The following is a 15,051-nucleotide window of genomic DNA, read 5'->3' as shown; positions in this document are numbered from 1 at the left end:
TCATGCCCGTATTCACCAAAAGTTCTTACGCTAAAACTGTTACTAAAGATTTAAGCCAATCATTGTGCTAGACATATAATTAGCGAAGGCGACCAGCCAATGACAAAAAAAAAACACTTAATAAGTAAGAGCTTTGTGGATTCAGCTCATGATTCTTTCACTATAGGTGGCGATGCGACGGCTGCAATCACACCTTTCAACAATATATATTTTTTTCAGCGCTCAATGTAGCTAGCCGGAGGTGAGCAGCATTGATTAAGGAATGTTTTCTATGCCGAACAAGGAGTTAGCCGGATTACTCAGCTGCTGGAATAAGTATCGAATGAGGACACCTTTTTCCTCGAACAGTTTATTGCCGAGTGACAATGAGCGAACGGCTATATATACATCTGAGAAATTACTCGTACGTAGTAGACCAGAAGTTGTCACACTTGTAGAAATAAATTTCGCGAATGGACGCATAATAATCCTGCCAGACGAGGGCGTTGCAATATTTTCCTTTTTCCTGTAGGAACGAAAAGAAAAGAGTTACACAAACGCACAACAACTGATTGCAGCCAAAAGAGAGTACACAGTGTCCGGAATGTTTTTTTTCTAAGTACGTCACGAAGCTTCTAGGCTTTCGAACTGCATTTCACAAGCTTTTCTCCTGTAAAGTTAGTCTGTGGCACAATGCCTTCATTGGCCTTGTGCCTTCGTTGACTTAAAGGTCTCAATAATGCAAAATAATCCACCTTGATAATTGCCTTGTGAATAGGGATCACCACGCGTTTTCCTTCGGGACAATGAAAATTGGGTTTCTAGAGGAACTTAGGCATGAATATGCACGCCTTCTTTAGTTGCACATCGGCCGCTTTCTGAACAGTGTTCGGCAGGACTAAAAGAGGCACAAATTTAGCCTTAAGATGATGCGAATTCGAAGGGACAATTTGGCCTAGTAGACAACTTTGGTCACTGGAAAAAAGAGGTGAGGCGTGCAGACAGGACACAAGAGCAGAGAAGCGGACAACACGAACGACGACTATCAACTGAAGGGAGCACTGAGGCGAAAAAGGAAAGGAGACACAAAACTCATTTGCGCAAGCTCTGGAATGGTATCACCACGTGTCAGTCGCGTACATGTGCCGGTCTACTTGAGAGATAACTGTTAAGGCACTTAATCTCTTCCTTTTGTAAAGTAATCGAAGGCTGACTCACGCACGCACTTCCACCATTATAGATATGCCATGTCTCTATCATAAGACGCGTATCTTCATTCTTATGACTGTACAATATCGCGCATTCATCTAACTCTGGCGGGCAATTACAATCTTGGCAATTTAGGGAAAGATTAGAAGACGATCCACCGGTTAACGACTTTTTGTGTTCTATTAGCTTCTGATTATTACACCGTCCCGTTTGCCCTACGTAGAACTGGCCACAGCTAAGGGGAATTTTTTAAACCGCACCCATACGGCAGTCAGTAAAACTGTTGTTCTTATTGTGCTTCACTGGACAAATGTCTTTCCTTTTTTGCCTTTTACCTGCTCCTTTTTTCTCTGCACGGCAGCGCATAGCCTACCTATCTTATTGGGAGCAGCGAAGCCACATTAACATCATATCTACTTGGAACTTTTTTAAGCCTGTGCGACACTGAATTAATGTACGGAATAGCCACTACTCTTTTCTTGCTACTACAGTAAAAGCTCGTTAATTCGAACCGCAAGGGGAAGCCGCTTCAGTTCGAATTAACGAAAGTTCGAACTAACGAAAGTGAAGGAGAGCAACAGTACACTGCGATTTCGAAGCAGTAGGGCATGTCAGAAATTTGGCGTGTCAGAAAGTGATGGCGTGTGCCGCGGGCACACGCCATCTTCAAGTCGAAGCTCTGGGTCCGACTGTGCCACACCACCGATGTCCACCGAAGCGAACGTTAGCCGAGGCTTAACACTATCACAATGATTCGAGACGGCCGATACCTCCTAAGCTGAAAACAGAGGTGCACAACCGATGAAGACTGCCGAGACAAAGACGCTGAACATGTGAAGGTGGCGAAGGCCCTGATTCGTTGGTTCTTGATTGCAAGTGCAGCTGCGACGTACTTGATTCGCTGTGTTTTGGCGCTTGCCGTGCCATCTCCGCACAACATTAGTAGCTGTACAAGATTTGCAAAGCCTCCGAGATTCGCAACGGGCAAGAAGTCTTGGAGGTTACGTAGAACGGAGAGGCGGCAGCCGCCACTGCCTTCTGGCTGACCCCGCATTGGTTAGATTTTTTTCCGATTTTGCCTTCTCTCGCCGTTCTCTCCGTTTCGGAGGCAATACAGCCTTCTGTGTAGGCAGTAGGCCTACACACGCCTGGCCGTGTGCCAGGCGAGCGTAGTTCGAATTATCCGTGAGGGAACCTTCTCGCGTTCGAATTAACGGACTTTTTATACATAGACTTCTGTGGAGCTTGGCCGGACCAAATCGTACAGTTCGAATTATCCATAAATTCGAATTATTGAAGTTTGAATTAACGAGCTTTCACTGTATTGCTTTCTGTAATCACGTCCGTCCCCCTCGAAACCGACTTCTCTGGGCGTTCAGCGACAGTGGCCACTGCTACACTAGGATAGCCTGCTTCTAATAGGCGCCTGACCTGCGCATTAAAACTGGCGCTCATTTTGTGCATGCAAAATCCGGTGAGAGCAGACTTAAGGCACGACATGACAATTCCGTTTTTTACTACTTTGGAATGCTTGTATTGAAAGTTTAACAACGGCTGAAACAAGAACGGCTGATTTTCTTCGAAGACCAAGGAAATGTCTACTATAGCTGTCAATGTCAACTAGCTCAGCCGTCTGACGTTCTTTGGTCACTGGGTAGGTGCAACGGGGTTTTTCACAATGTGTCTTTATTTATTTATTTATTTATTTATTTGGTATCGACAGTGCCTATGCAGCCATTACAGAGGGGAGTGGGAGATAGGTAATATTTTGAAGATACATACATTGAATGTACTACACACTCATAACATTGCGTTAACATTTGTGTGTTTATTCACATATTTGACGCTTGGTACGAAACAAGACATGAAGCGCGAAATAATCAAGGACGTAATAAGCAAAAGAGACTACGCTTAATAACCAACACACAACTAGACTTAATGCGCATGCAAAGCAACACACGACATCACGCTGCACTAAGAATGCTAATCAGGCATTTATTTTTGAGTGTGCCGTGCAATCAGAGGACAATATAAGAAAGAAGTGCGTTACAGTGACTGCAAGGAAACGCGACTGTGATCTGCCCACCAAGCGCTAATACATGCAAATGAGACACGAGTATTCACACATCCTTTACTCGCTGTATATGCCCACAAAAAGAGAATCCTTAGATCAAAAAACAGAAAAACAAGAACAAAACAAAAACAACGCAGCATAAATACAGGCCGCATTGGGATAGAAGAAGCAATATGTTCTAACTATAGTATTCAGAGAGGAATGACAGCAAGCATGAGCACGTGATAGTGTAACAGGGCTTCTACGAGTGTGCTATTATTCCGTCGCATCATAAGAAAAAATAAAATAAAAACAACAAAGAAATATCTACTTTAAGCGTCCACCCTTACCCGGCATTTTTTATTACAATTTTAGTGATCACAAAATTCTACCGTCTGCAAGGAAGAGAAGGTCTTGTTACTGCAACAAACAATTATAACAACTTAGGTAGGCGTCTCGCTTTTGGCAAAGAAGTGTTCCGAAATACCGACGCATTATCTTGTACTCTCGTGCCTTGTGTTCATGATCTCGGCGGGCTGATTTGTAGTGTGGTCCAAAAATGCATACATTACAGGGAACACCAGTTCTGCAATTATATTTGCTTTGCTATTCCTTTGGTCGAAGCGACGCTAATCTGTTCTTTATAAAGATTCCCATCCTACTATTGCCTTCGACTTTGTTACAGTAAACTGCCTAACATCCATCGGTATAAAGGGTAGGTATCTTGTTGCCGTAGACAGCACTTTTTCCAGTTTTTCCTTATCAGCCGCAACAGCTCTATTCTACACACGACACGCATACTGTAACACAGATGTAACGGATAATTTTTACGGTATGTCCAGTGTTTGCCGAGAAAATGCGCTTGAATTTGACGTAAATAGCCCAAGTTCTGACAGACTTTATTTACAGTATAATGTTTGTGCCGTTGCAACGTGAAATACGATTAAAAGTAAATGTTTACTTAATTACATTCAGAAACCATTGAAATCATTGTATTATTTATTATGAAATACAACTTATCCGTGCATTCTTTTAGAGAGCTCATACACTGTTGAGTTAAAGTTTAGATTAATCCTCAATGTTTGACCCCGTGCGTTTATTGCATTAAAATCTCCTTGGAACGGAGTTGGGTACTTTCAGAAATACTTTTTCTATGCAATATGCAATAGTCTGCAAATAGCGTGATGCGTGATTCAACGTTTTTATTGATCTCATTTATATAAAGTAAAAAATATAGAAAGAAGAGGCCCCAAAAGGGATCCTGGAGACACGCCCTACGTGACATCAATTATCCCAGACTGTTGTCCGTTTAAAACTACATACTGACACCTTCCTCGTAAATATTCTGCAATACACTCAATTAATGGGGAGTTAATATCAATGCTGGCAAGTTTTTGCAACCGTAAGTCATGGGAGACAAAAAAACATAAAAAATATAAAAACTCTCAAAAATCTAAAAAAAGTACAATCAACCGTGGTATTATCGTCAAGTGCTGCCGCTAAGTAATGTATAAACGCTATTAATTGTGGAATACACGATGTGCTTTTCTTAAATTATTGCTGGTATGGCTTGGACAAGGAATTTGCATCGATATACTTCGCTACTCCTGTATATAAAATATGTTCTAGAATTTTAGTGCACACAGAGGTAAGATAGAAAGGTTGGCAGTTACTAATAAAGTAACACGAACTCGCTTTATGAATAGGATCAACTGATAGCTTCTTCCATTAGCCAAAATAGATTTCTGAATATGATGCCATCAATCGATGATGTCATTTTCTTTTGCAAATTTAATGCAATCTGTTCAGATTCAGTAGCAAAAAAGCAGCCCCTAACGCCAAGTTAAGTCACGAGCGCAACACAGTTGTCCCTTGTGAAGGAATACTTGTACCTAGGAGTTATCTTTCCTACCAACTTAACATGGAATGCGCACACAGATTACATTGCATGAAAGGCTAGCAACACACTAAAGTTCGTGAGACGCCACTTTAAACAAGCACCGGCCTGTCCAACGGAAACTCTGTATATGTAGAATGTAGGCCCACTTTTGGAACACGCGTGTACCACTTGGTACCGTTGTACTAAACTTAACGTTGACGCTATGGTTCGTGCGCCCTTGCGAGCGGTTCGTTTCGTCACAGGCGATTATGACTATTCTAATAGATCATTCCAAATCAGATGTACATTAGGGAGGCCTCCTCTTGTAGACAGGCGCCAATGTTTACGCTTGTCATTGCTTTATAAAATATTTCATAGTTCAATGGGCATTCAAAAGGAAAACTACGTGCTGGAGCTTACATGTATATCTGCCCGTACTGATAACACATTAAAAGTGCGCGAGATTGCTACCGGGTTAAACGTATTCAAATGTTCATTTTTCCCATGAACAATTCAACAGCGGAGTAAGCTCACCCAGGAAATTGTTTCCGCTTCACGTTAAACATTCCCACTTGTGCTTCAAAGTTTTATTTCAACTCAGCTTGGGCACAGTTGAATATTATTACTTCGGTTTTCTTTTCTGCTTCCTAGGGATTTGTGCTTGGCTTTCTTTCACCCTTTCTTGCCTTTGCTGTTTAATGAGGTGGTTTTCTGCATACAATTCCAAATGACGTGTTACCAATCTGCGCCTTATGTATTCGTATTTTTTTGTATCTCGATGTTAATATCCCCCCCCCCCCCCGTCTCCTACGCTAGTGCCCCACACTGGCATTGTAGGTATTGTAAATAAATAAATAAATAAATAAATAAATAAATAAATAAATAAATAAATTAATTAATTAATGTGTGAGTTGTACTTTGGCCGCGATTTACTATGTGATTCACTAGACAGCCGCATATGAAGATTTCCTTCTAATTTCCGCTAATATATTTCCCGTAAGTTCCTGATTTCTCCACATATTTAAAGGGATTGTATAAGGAAACCTTTTAACCTGTATCTTTAAATTACGTTTTACGATAGTAGGAACCGCCAGTCTTACTAAGAGAAAAGGCTTGTGACGCCAGCAAAAGCGCATAAACGAAGGGCTCGTGGCGACACCACCTTGAAGTTTCCTCGACAATGTCTTAGCAAAAATTTATCATAAATTAAAATAGATAAATATTTCAAGATAACATTGAAATTCGCGACGCCATAGTGATGTATTGGTGCTCGGGATTCGATGTGAATTAAAAAAAGGAAAGCTAACTTTTACTTTTATTTTCGCTATTGCTACATAAGAAGTATACTTTTGAAACCATACCTTATCAGTAAACTAAATCGTATTTTCTTTAAAATCTATTTAAACCACTCATTTGAAAGGTATTGACACGTCTCCTTTCGACGAGTTATTTCCTTCTTGCCGCCGGAAATTAAATCATTGTACCCCAAATTTGATCAGATCGCTTGAAACACTGATATGCGCATTTGTACACTTCAACCTGTGTAGAAAAGGTGTACACGTGTACGAGAAGTTTTATTCCAAGAGTGAAACAAGCCAGGGGTGATCAGAAAGTCACTCCGCGCCAACAGCTGGAACTCCAGACTCGCGCACTGGTGATGTGCGTTGGTTCTTCCTCCTCCTTGGCGTGTATCTCTGTCTCCTTTCCTTTACATGATTTTAATAGTTTTCTTTTGCGAACTGTATTTGGAGGACGACCATGGGCATTATAAACACTGTTCACACACAAAGCGCTGACAGGCAGGAGACGTATCGTCAAGTATTACAAGCAAATCATCACATTAAAGTATCAATAAAACTGACAACGAGCATGGCATCAAGTGTTGTTTCTACGGTTTTTTTAGTGCATATGGCTCTATAACTGAGAAAATCTTCGATGATGTTATCAGATCAGAGTAAGGTTGTCCATTTGTGTTTATAATTTACGTAGATTAAAGTTGAATTTTTTTTACTTCCTCCTACTTTGGAAAACATGCAATATAGAGTCGAGTTGTTGTTCCACAGCTTTCTCCCACTGACATGATAGGATTCACGTTAGCCATACAGAACGGTCAAAATATTTTGCTCTTTAGCCAGGCTGTCCAGCAGGAACATAATCAGATAAAATAGTTTTGCATATTCTAGAAAAAATAATGCGGATAAGAGAAAGTTCACTGCAGAAATAAAACCGAATCAGTGGGTCCGGAAGAGCATTTTTGTGTAGAAGACAAATTAGTATGCTTGATCAGGACTCTGACTTAGATGTTTTATGACTATTGGTTCTGTAAAGAGAGAAATATATGCGCGAATCTATTATAAATTCCAAAGCGAGAGGAAAGACAAAACAACAAGAACGATGTGTTAGAGGGAGAAAAATTCAGTCCTCATTCGCTGTTCAAGCAGAAAATTATAGGGTTCTTTTGCGCCTATCTGAGTTGTTCCACTGACCCTCTGTTGCCCCTGAACAATACCAGGGGTTTTTGAAGACTACACAAAACTAAGATAGCTGGATTACGATTCAACATATAGTTGAATTCGATGAAAGACAATTCCTTCCTGGGTGTGCTGGCAGTGAGAACGGGCTGTATGAACGGCACGAGTTATTGTGATAACCGCGCTGGAAGTGACAACGTTTGATTAACGTCAACTAAAAGTGGAATCACCTTCCAAATTTTGGTCATCAATTATCATTATCATCATCATTGACTGCATCACCATTCCAATCATGGTCATCATCACCATCGTAGTCATGACATGCCCAGCCGGCCCAGTTGCCCGTACCTCATAGCCCATACCCAGTAACCGCGGGGGCACACAAACAGTAGCACAAACCTAATGGCCACGGTGGACCATACCCGTTGTCATGACACACCCAATGACCATAGTGGCACTTATATTTAGACTCCACTATCTTCGGGGTCGGCCCACGAAAGAGGCTAGAACCAGAGAGAGAGAGAGAGAGAGAGAGAGAGAGAGAGAGAGAGAGCCATAGAGAAAACAAAGAAAAAATTACCGACGATTACGTTACTTCCTAATGCGAAATTTGAGCGCAGCAAATAAGCTGTTTCACCTTTTCGATAGATTGAGGCAAAGAAATCGAGCAACACATGTATGCGCTATCACATAATTTTTTTTTATTTTTCACACGTATTCCTTTAACAAAGACTCCACTAACAGTTCTTGACAGTCATGAAGGAAGCTTTGTGGTCGGAGAAACAGACTGATATATGTTCGACTTGGTACACCAATGCTTGATTCTCAAAGACGTTCACAAAGACGTTCACAACTGGGCCCTTAATGCCATATTGGCCTCCACCGTGCATCAGTCGTCGCACTTGCATGAATGGGATTCGCGGAGATACGAGTCTTACACTCACCGCATTAAGTTGTGGAAGGTGCGCTGGCCTCGAGGGATATTTGTAACCGTTTGTTGTCGAAATAACAACCAAAACAAGCGCGAACGAGACCGACCCAACAGAACCAAACAGGCGCGGGCGAGAGCTGTGGCGCGAGCAGACGATAGTACGAAACGAGCGGATCGGCTGAGACCAGACACGAGTGCGCATCGAGCCGTAAGGAGGGTCCGCATGACACCAGCATCGCGCGCGCACGTCACTGAAGGGGCCGCTCTCATTGGTCTCCGCCATTCGCGGCTCGCGTCCTTCGTCTCCCACTCCAGCGAAGGGGGGCGGAGCTGGTTACGAGGCCGACGACAACGCCGACGACGACGCGAAACCCAGGAACGGACGCCAAAGAGCTGCGCTCTGAAAATGGCAGGGACATCCAGACGAGCGTCGGGTTTGCTACCCTACACTGGTGGAAGGGAAAGGGGGACTAGAAAGAGGAAAGCCGGAGAGAGTGGACACTCTGTGTGCACGCAGCAAAGCGCCTTGAATTAGGTCCTAGCAAGTGCACCGCCGATACATTGGGCTGCCGTCATTCTGCTGTCTGAAGCTAATCCTGGTCCTTGCCCGTAGCTGGTGATGCGCGTTGAAGTCACCTGGGAAGACCAAGGGACCAGTAGCTGTTAGCAGTACGTTGCAGTACGGGGCCATATAGCGTTAGAGTAAACCGCGGTCTTTTTGCCTTCAGTGCGAATAGAATGTTGTGAGTGAGCCCGAGCCACAGCGGAAGTCACAACCGAAGCCACAGACGATGCCAACAGCCGGAGCCGGAGCCGAAGCCACGTCAAGTGATACGGCGCACTGTTGTAGAGTGCACAGCGCGGCTTCCTGACAAATTGCCCGAAGAACACCCGGCAAGTGATTATGATGCTCCGGTCTCTGATGAATACTTTTAGAAAGCTCTTGAATGGCCTGTATGCTCCGTGCAAGTGCTGGAAGCTCTCAATTCAGTGCTTGCAAGTCTATCAGAAGGCTAGAAACAGGTTACAAACATACATTCCTGGTAGTGAAAAGTGGTGGCAACTCGACAAAGAAGACATTGTTTTCCGAAAAAATACCTCCGGCAGCACATTCACTACTCTTGAACAAGATTACTCGAAGAGGTGGACATTACTTTCACGAGAAATCTAAATGCAAATTTATCTTATTTACAAAACTTCCCTGAATAAAGCATTAGCTGATTCCTTAAGGACACATATTGCTATTTACGATTTTTGCGCAAATATACATGGAATAAATTCTAAGGGTAGCATCGGTTTCAAGAAGTAACTTATAGTAAAAGTGTAACTGTTCTTCTACTCACCATTTAAAGAAACGCCGCCTTGCGCATTGAAGGGAAAAGTGACCGGACCGCTAATGTATTTTGTTGCACACTTCGGGAAGAATTCGTTCGAAGTGAATACACCTCGTGAGCACACCGACAGTAATTTGTTTGCAATACGTGCCGTAACGTGATTAGCTAAAAACAATTATTCACGTTTCGTAATTTGTCAAATAAGCATTTTTATTTATCGTGCAAGTAATGTCAACCCCTTCGGTGTCTGACAACTGGCACTCGTCTCGTGCGCCCAAGACGTCGCCCCCACCGGGGAGCCACGCTAGGCCTACCTGCCCTAACCTCCAACCCTGCAGTGGCAAATAAAGTTGTCTCTCTCTCTCTCTTTGAGCAATTTATTTCATGAAGTAACCACTGTGCTAAAAAAAAACACCCAACATAGTTTCTCAGAACGCACCATCTGAAGGATACTTACATGCTGAATGCCAGACGTGCAAACATCCTCGTCGAAGCGCTCAGTTGTAGGGCACCTTGTTTTTCGAGCAACATAGGTGAGATTGTAGCTTAATCCATTCAGCACCTGTGATTTGAAAGAAAACGTACATTATTCATAATAATTGACAGCGATGTATCAAATGCTTGAACTCGAAGCATTATGAACAATACTGTTGGGAGGCAACACTGATAGTGTTTAGGTGAGCCAATATAACTACCTTGCACGAGCCATATTGCAAAAGGATAGAAATTTGGGGGAGTTGGTACGGTAACACATTCTTGGATTGTAGGGCGAAGTTGCACACGCACAGACTAGAAGCAGGCAGGACGAGCGCTCACCCTCAACTAAATCTTTATTGAAAATATCAACATAGAGGTGATTGCAAATACCGCAGCATACGGACATGGGAAGGTCTAAAGACTATCAGTTAAACGTATCAAGAAATAGGGAAGCTAAAAAAACGAACAAAAGAAAGGCACTGCAGGAGATCGACACACGTCCTGTCTTCTTCTAATCTGTGTGTGTGCAACTTCGCGCTACAATCCAATAATATGAACCATATAGCTTGGGAGACAACATTCGTAGTATTTAGGTGGGACAAGGCCAAAGCAAATACTTGCATGACAACCTGGCATAATTTTACTCCATCATACGCACAAAAAAAATGATGCCATTATTTCGCCTCTTTAGACTTAAGCGCGCTTAGATACCCTCATCGCCCCTAACCATGAACGCTAATTTAGCTCTTGTGCTCAAGCCTTCGAGCCTACAAAACACCATAGAAGTGAGCGTGCAGAAAACTTTCTCCAACTCGTTAGAAAACACACGGCGAAGCATGGCGACACTGATTTTCTCCCATAATTGCTCCTACCAGCTTATAGCTATTCCCACACACCCCATCTCCTTAGTAGAAAGCACCAGAGAACAAAAAGAAAGACCACTGGCGATCATGCCAATGCATTAATAATTTAGAGAAGGATCGCCGTGCTACCTTCTGGTGTATATTATTCTTGCAGTTGGCCTCTGAATTTCTCGCATTAGAATGGTCATCCTTATTCTTGCAGTTGAAACGTGTGTATTCCTATACAGATGTGAGCTGGGAACTAATAACATCAGTAGTTTGCTATGTTTCCAAAGCGATTGTTTCCATGAAGGAACGCTTGTGATCAGGAAAGGAACGCTTGGGACCAGGAAAGGAAGTATTACTCCTAAAGCAGCGCATGGTTAAGGTACCTTCCACGTGTCGTTTTATAGCTATCCAGGCAGTGCTACAGTGATCGTACAAGAGAGAAAATGAGATTTACTCACCAGAATAGACGATACTACAATACAGTGTACAAACATAGAACATGCCACTGCATAGTAATAATAAACTATGATACACCAGAATACGCTACTACACTACTACAATATTACAGTAGACGTGAAACGTGAATATCCCTGTTAGATCTCGTTCAGTTTCTAAATGCTACTTGAATGCTACCTTTCAACATGCTTAATCCCTGCGAAGGCAGTGACAAATGAACACTGAAACGTGACGTTACTGTAGAATCGGGAACTAAAGTCCACATTAACAGCGTCCAGTGCTTGATCAGAAAGCATTCTAGTAATTCGCACGTTTGACTGTCACTGTCACCTGGCAAGACATGAAAATAGTGAAAAATTTGCGTACGTCTACTTTTATATAGGTGCTCTTTTTGAGAGACGTAATTAAATGTAATTCATCATTTCTCAGCACTTTCCGATATTAAAGATATTCAATGGTAAATGTTGGTTACGTTAACTGTAAAACTGCGCTAGCTCTGAGTGGACTTGCACAGGTGGTGTATGTGCTGTGGTAGACACAGTATTCGTGAACAAGGCCGGTGAGCAAGTACATATTTAAGAAAAAAACTTCCTAACTTTTTAAAATTTCGCGCTAATGGTACGCGTTTACGTCACAAATATTAAAACTACTGTATTGAAGGTGTAGTTAATATTACTTGACGCTTCTGATGTGTTTGGGCTCCTACATTTGACAATCAAGTTGAACGCTTAGCACACTAGTTTTGCACTCAGAGGGGGAAGGCTCCATATATATGTATATTTATGTACGCACCCCCCCCCACCCCCCCCATTCCCGCACCATGTGAACGAGCGTAATTGTGGGAGAAAGGGGTGAGCCAGTCTTTGTTTCTGCTAGTCGACAGCAGAAGCGCAATTGTCATCAGCTCCACCCGCCTTCTGCACTGGCGTGCTGCACGGAATGGGCTACGTCACACGCTGGTTCATCTGTGTGTCGAGACTCAAATCTCTGAACACGAAAGTAAAAACTCAACGTTAAATTTGATTGTTAGTGTATTTGAGCACAAGCGCTTTAAGGTGTCAAATCAAGTTAAGCTGTCCTCGAATACGATTCTTTTCATGCTTTTATGTAAACACATACAACATAACCAAAATCAGTTATTTAAAAATGAATTTTATATAACCAACTTGCTGAAGGTACATTGTGTCCGCCGAAGTGTATAAACCACTTGTACAAAAAGATTTGAGTAGTTAGGCTAAGTATAAAAAGAAAATTACGGATAGTTGAACCTTGAGGACGCTGTACAAATACGACAGTAGCCTGCCTGTCACTAGCCAACCTGTATTTCCTGACAATCGACAAATAAAATTCGTACCTGCACGTAGGCTCGTAGCACTTCGCTAGCCACGCTGTAGTTCTTCCTTCTGTCGTTTGGTCGTTTGCATCGAGCTCTACTTCGGTGGCAAGTTGCAAGAACTCGGGGCTCGAGGCGTCTTGCCACTGCCAGTCACCGTACTGCCTGTGGATGCTGTTGGTGTCCGAATACCAGGCTCCACAAAGCAACGCCATCCGGAAAACCACGACCAAAAAGATGGCGACGGCTTGCCGGTGTCTTCTCCGGGTCTTCGTGGTATTCTGAGTCGCAATAGGTACCTTCACCATGGCCATTTCTCTAAAGAAAACTTCAAATAAAGTCTTTTTTTTAAAGGTAAAGTGTGTTGAATTAAAAATCTGCTCGAGAGAAAGCGCAGGGTGTGAATCATGTAAGGGTGGTTTAGAAAATGTTAAAATTTTATGTGAATGATTTTGTATAGCGAAATCTTGCATTAGAATTGTGTAAAAATTGCACAATACAATATCGAACCAAAACATCTCCGGCGGTCTGCTAAAGTTGGATAAAACGGAAAAATGTCTCAGCTTTTTTGCACCAGCAGCAATAGTTGCCCGCTGAATTCCCGAAAAGACAGCATTCCCACGCCCAGACGTTTGCAATGCCACGGGGTACTGCAAACGTCTGGGCGTGGGAGGATCTTATTACCAGGTTCCGCGACATCATGACATTCTACCAGTTACAAATACACGTATACCGATTCCCTTACGCTAGGTTAGACAGGGCGCTGGCAGTACACTTCAGACAATTACAAACCGATTCTTACAGAAACCCCAGACTCATGCAGGCCATGTATCCAGACATGTACACTACAAACAGATGCACATCGTGTGGCGAGGTGGCCACACTTATTCGCATGTTATGGAAGTGTCACCACTTAACAAACAAGTCGGGCAGTGCCGACCCCTCCGTCTCTTCTACCGCCAGCCTCCGCTCGCGCTGGATGACCGCACTGCTCAGCTCGAACCTGACAGCACAACTCTGAGCCGTACAGTGAGCCGAGGAAGCCGCTTCGAGACAAGGACTCGGAGCCGCGTCCGTAGTGGGGGCCCAGAACCACTAAAAAGACGCCGGACTTTAGTCTCGTTGATATGAAAATAAAAATTACGTTCTTCTTCTATAGCCACTGTGCGTCATTTTCGGTCACATGGTTTTGATTTCCGCTGACTTTGTGTACTGCATGACACCAAACAGTAATGGAATACGAAAACGGGTGACTGTCTGACGCCTCAAGACCATCTATTTTCAGAAATTTCTGTTAAGGAAGCCACTAGCATGCTTTAGGAAAATTCATTATTCAAAACTAGCCATCCACCATTCAACTATTCACATATCTGGGCATCTTTGTGGTGGCAGAGCGTCCGTTAGAGAAACAGCAATGGAGCCGTATTTTCATCTACGTAATATATTAAGAAACTTTATAATTTCACCATTCCATCTGGAGCGAGAAGTGGTGCTTTGAGCTGTCAAACGGTTCTTCTTGCACAATGATGAACTGTAAAGCTCTGAATGGGCGAGGCTTGCAAATGTGAGAGTTAGTTTTTTTTTATATGAAAACTCGGCAGAGAAGGCGCACAATGCTCCCTATTCATTATTTGAAATCATTTTGTTTAAAATCGGCGGCAGACAAACGTTATTCCGTCGCATTTATCGCTCAGCAATACGAAACTGTTGTGGCACACCGTAGGAGGCGTAATAATTTTGCCACATCTGGGGAATGCGAAATATGGTCGCATCGTCTTTAGAAAATTAAAAGCACTCAATATCCCTTAAACCGCTGCGTGGTGCATGGAGTTTGGCATAAACATATAACAAGAGTAGGCTGGCTGCTTTTGTTACCTTTAAGCGAGTCATTTAATGGCTCCTGGTGAACATATAACAGCCTCAGGCTCACAACAGTGCAATTGTGCGGTCAAGTTGGAAGCTCGAAACATTCCTTAAACCATTGCAATAGAAGACAGACGAAGCAGCGGGTGAAGGCCTCCGGGGAAGACACAAGGAGGAAGACTCCCCTGAAGAATCCACCCCATTCGTAGAAGACT

At 42.9% G+C, this 15,051-nt stretch overlaps 1 long non-coding RNA gene across 1 annotated transcript; it reads right to left on the bottom strand.

The window, feature by feature from the left end:
• Nucleotides 1–345: 345 nt before the first annotated feature.
• Nucleotides 346–13,325, bottom strand: LOC135898968 (uncharacterized). Its single transcript, XR_011507191.1, has 3 exons — nt 12,995–13,325; nt 10,314–10,418; nt 346–505 (listed from the first exon to the last, which is right to left on the bottom strand). It is a non-coding gene; the product is annotated as an uncharacterized lncRNA (long non-coding RNA).
• Between the last annotated feature and the right edge of the window lie 1,726 nt (nt 13,326–15,051).

This window comes from Dermacentor albipictus, chromosome 7, assembly GCF_038994185.2.
Source record: "Dermacentor albipictus isolate Rhodes 1998 colony chromosome 7, USDA_Dalb.pri_finalv2, whole genome shotgun sequence".
Classification (NCBI taxonomy): Eukaryota; Metazoa; Arthropoda; class Arachnida; order Ixodida; family Ixodidae; genus Dermacentor; species Dermacentor albipictus.
This window is presented reverse-complemented; position numbering and strand designations above follow the sequence as displayed.